The sequence below is a fragment of the Heterocephalus glaber genome, unplaced genomic scaffold (genome assembly GCF_053883595.1).
Source record: "Heterocephalus glaber isolate CG9 unplaced genomic scaffold, H.glaber_assembly_v1.0 deba00000122, whole genome shotgun sequence".
NCBI classification, from domain to species: domain Eukaryota; kingdom Metazoa; phylum Chordata; class Mammalia; order Rodentia; family Bathyergidae; genus Heterocephalus; species Heterocephalus glaber.
The window spans coordinates 11,270,257-11,274,606 of record NW_028258138.1 but is presented as its reverse complement, the minus strand read 5'-3'; the positions used below and the strand labels follow the sequence as shown (position 1 = coordinate 11,274,606).

At 40.2% G+C, this 4,350-nt stretch overlaps 1 pseudogene; it reads right to left on the bottom strand.

Annotated features, from left to right (window-relative positions):
- Positions 1–1,705: 1,705 nt before the first annotated feature.
- On the bottom strand, positions 1,706–2,176 carry LOC101715419 (large ribosomal subunit protein uL23 pseudogene; annotated as a pseudogene).
- Between the last annotated feature and the right edge of the window lie 2,174 nt (positions 2,177–4,350).

Here is a 4,350-nt window from a genome sequence, read left to right as displayed (position 1 = left end):
ACAAGGTATATATAAAAATTCAGGTCTGTGTATACTTGCTATAAATGAAGAATTGGATATTGAAATTTAAAAGTTATGTAGAAGTACAAAAGACCTAGAAAAGTAAAAAGAAAAAGAAGAAAAAGAAAAACAGTGTTGGAAGACGTTTAGTACCTAATTTTAAGACTTCTTCTAAAGCTACAGTAATCAAGGCAGTGTTGGTGTAAGGAAAGACATATAGATCATTGGAATAAAACAGAGAATCTAGAAATAGAACCACACATATATAGTCCACTGAATTTTGAAAGATTATTTAACATTAACATTTTATAGAATATAAACTCAATTCAAGAGCCGAGGAAAAGATAGTGTTTTCAGCAAATGGCACTAGAACACCTGGTATCCATATATAAAAAATTAACCTCAACCCTTTATATCCATACATAAAAATAACTTTAAAGGATCAATGAACCTAAATATGAAAGCCTAAAAGTATAAAACTTTAAGAAGAAATTATAAGGGAAAATATTTATGAATTTAGGGTAGGCAAGAACTACCTAGGATACACAAAACATGATGTATAAAAGAAAAAAATTGATAAATGAGATTCCATCAGAATTTAGAATTTAAATGACATCATTAAAATGAAAGGTAGTCCTTAAACAGACCATATTTGCAATGCATATAACCTATGACCAGAATATATAAAGAACTCTTACAGCTCATTAATAGACAACCCAATTAAAAAGTAGACATAAGAAGATGATAAATAGCCAGTATAGCACAAGGAAAGGTGTGCAACTTTAGAATCAGAAAAAATACTATTCAGTCCAATAACAAGATTGAATTATACACTCATTAGGAAGATGAAGTCAAAAGTTTTAAAAGCCTTGTCATGACTTTTTCTTTTTGTTGGATTCTCCCCCTTTGCATTTAATTTGTCACGCCCAATGAATTCATTCTGCTCTGCTTCCTGGGGTTGCGATCCTCATTGTCTGTTCCTAGGATATTGTCTAAAATTTTTTGGAGTGCTGGTTTGGTTTTCATGAAGTTTCTAAGGTGCTCTTTGTCATGAAAGTATCTTATTTCTCCATCAAGTTTGAAAGATAGTTTTGCAGGGTCCATCAGTCTGGGTTGGAGGCTGTTTTCCTTTAGGGCTTGAAATACATCACTCCAAGCTCTTCTTGCCTTGAGGGTTTGCATTGAAAAATCTGCTGTGATTCTGATGGACTTTCCTTTGTATGTGATTTGTTTCTTTTCTCTCACTGCTTGTAGAATTTTGTTCTTCTGTTGGGTTTCTGGAATCCTAACTATTATATGCCTATGAGTAGATTTTGTTTTTTTGATCAAGGCTAGCTGGAGTCCTATATGCCTCACTTATCTCTATGTCAAATTCTTTTCCCCTGCTTGGGAAGTTTTCTGCCATCACTTCTGTGAAGAGTTTTTTTATGTCATCTGCACTGTCTCCTGTTTCTTCATTGACTCCAATCAGTCTTATGTTATTCTTCTTTGCATTGTCTAGCAGCTGCTGGATTGATTTCTTGTGTTTCCTTATAATTTTAAAGCAATTTTTCTTTTCCTGGTCACTAATTGCAATCTTATCTTCTATATCTGAAATTCTTTCCTCACATTGGTTCATTCTGCTGTGCAGACTTTCGATGGAGTTTGTGTGTGTGTGTGTGTGGTGAAAATAATGTGTATTTAGAATTAGCCAGCTGGATTCAGTTTAGATTATCCCAATTTTGTTTGCAATATCCAAACCATCATAATCAGGAGTCAGTCAAACATATGCCTTCTTCTCTCCATCATGTCTGATTAGGGTATTGACCTTGGCCACATCAATGTCATAGAGCTTCTTCACAGCTTATTTGATCTGGTGCTTGTTGACCTTGATATCCACAATGAATACGAGTGTGTTGTTGTACTCTATCTTCTTCATGGCTGACTCTGTGGTCAGGGGGAACTTGATGATAGCATAGTGGTCAAGCTTGTTTCTCCTGGGGGCACTTTTCTGAGTGTATTTTGGCTGCCGCCAGAGCCAGAGTGTCTTGGGATGGTGGAAGGTGGGTGACGTGTGGATTTTCTTCTTTTTGTGGCCGTGTATGCCTTTCAGCACTGCTTTCTTTTCTTTCAAAGCGTTTGCTTTGGCTTCAGCTTTAGAAGGGGCAGGAACTTCCTTCTTCACCTTCGGCACCATTTTGGTAAAAAGGCTCAATGGAGTTTTTAATCTCCTGGAAATCTGTTTGCATCTGCTTTATGGATTCTACTTTTTTCCTATGTTGGGATTCCATCATGTTCCTCAGATCCTCTATTTTTTTTTATCTGTGTTCTCTCTAGATTTATTAATCATGTCTTGCACTATGAGCACAGTCTTTGCTGTTATCTGATAAATTATTTCTGATTTCATTTTTCCCAGATCCTCTTTTGTTGCCAGTTCAGGAAGTCCAGGTGATTGAGTATAAGATTGTTCCATCTCCTTTCCCTTTGGGGTTGCTGTTGGTGATTTGGAAGTCTGGTTTTGAGGCTTGTTTATGTGTCTTCTCATTTCCATGGGGGGGTGTGCTTCTGGCACCTGTGCGGCTCACCTTCTTTGCTCTAGGAGTGTGGAATGGTGGTGAAGAGCCTCCTCCCGGGTGCTGGGACTGGCTCACCTTCTCTGCCCTAGGAGCATGGAATGGCAGCAGGGGACCCTCCTCCCACGTGCTGGGACTGGCTCCTGTCAACACCTTGATCTCAGATTTTGGTCTCTATACCATGAGAGAATAAATTTCTTTTGTTTAAGCCACCCTGTTTGTGATAGCAACTACAAGAAACTAATACAGCCCCCACCCTGACTGAGATTCTGTTAAATTTTCCTGACAGTTAAATTTAGCACCTCAGAATCACTTTTGGGTGCCACACTTAAACTGTACCCAAACCAGGGCAGAGCTGTCCTGGTTTGAACCAATAAATCAAACAGTCACTCTTGAGTAAGACTTGTGTTCATCTGAAAGGTCCTTGGGACATCTGACAGAAGATGGTGAGGGTATGAAACGAAAGGAAGAAAATCAGAGTGGGGGAAACTTGGTGAACTTGGATATGGTAGGATTGGTGAAGGAATCAAGCTGGACTGGCCAGAAAAAGAGAGGACAACCAGTAGTGTGGGGCTCCAAGTAGTCAGAAATGTTTCGGGAGACTCACACTCTTGCCCTCTGGTTTTCCTGGAGGAGGATTCCTCGGCGAAGGGATCCATAACCTATTCTGGAAAGGGCCAGACAAATGTGCTTTGGTTTTCAAGTTCATGCAATCTTCATTTCTACTACCCAGCTGCACCATAGTAAGGTGAGTGCAGATTCAGACAATGCAGAGTGAATGTATGTGGGTGAATTACATAAAACTTAATTTACAAAAGCAGGCAGTGAGCCAGATTTTTCCCATGGGAATACTTTGCTCTTGTGCTTTGCAGTAACACTCCTGGCCTCTGCCTGTCTCCTTCTTCCCCAGGGGGACATTGGGACTAATGGGCATGCTCTGCTAGAGAATTCAGGCCATCCCCTCTCCGGGTGGGCTCTGTGGAGTGTAGGCAGCACTACCATGCTAGAGGTCACAGGGGCAGAGTGAAAATATTGTCAGTAACAGAGCTACCATGACCCAGCCCAACTCTGGAGTGAGGTATCAGGAGGTCCATCTAGCTGAGAAAACCACCTAACCGTGATCTGTAAGTTTCATCAGAAAGGAAATGACATTGTGACTCTGTCTGCATGACACTTGGGTTCTACCCCAATTACTCCAATCTTTGATGAGGAGGATCCAGGATATTGGCCATCCCAACAGGAAGAGAAAGGTCTGATTCTCAGTTTGGTGCATTTTGGATTGCATCTCTTTGTGATTTGCTTCTCTTTTAGGCAATTTCAGATGCAGCACAAGCACTTTGGGTGCCTGGTAGTATCTACTCTCTTTCTCTCCTGTGCGATGAAAACACATGGTGCCCTGTTGGTAGGTAGTATGTGTGTACGTGTGATGCATGTTGGTGTAAAGGGCAGTTAGGAGGTGGAATCGGGGTGAGATGCTCTTGGAGACATGATTTTGAAGCCTCTGGAGATTCTACAGAGTGGGGATAGGGACTAAGTCCACTGTCACTCCTGCCTAACTCTCAGAAGCTCAACTTCACTCACATACCAGGGTTGGATGTGTACCAATTACCCACACACCACAAAGCCTTTGTAGTTATTAGTAGTTATAGAAAATACAGACATTCAAAATACAGACAAAGAAGCTACCACCTTTAATCACCATGTAGAGATAGTTATTACTAATAGTTTGGCATGTATCTTTTCAGATACAAACATGAGATCATAACATCCATGCTGTCTTGGAATCTATATTTGGCAT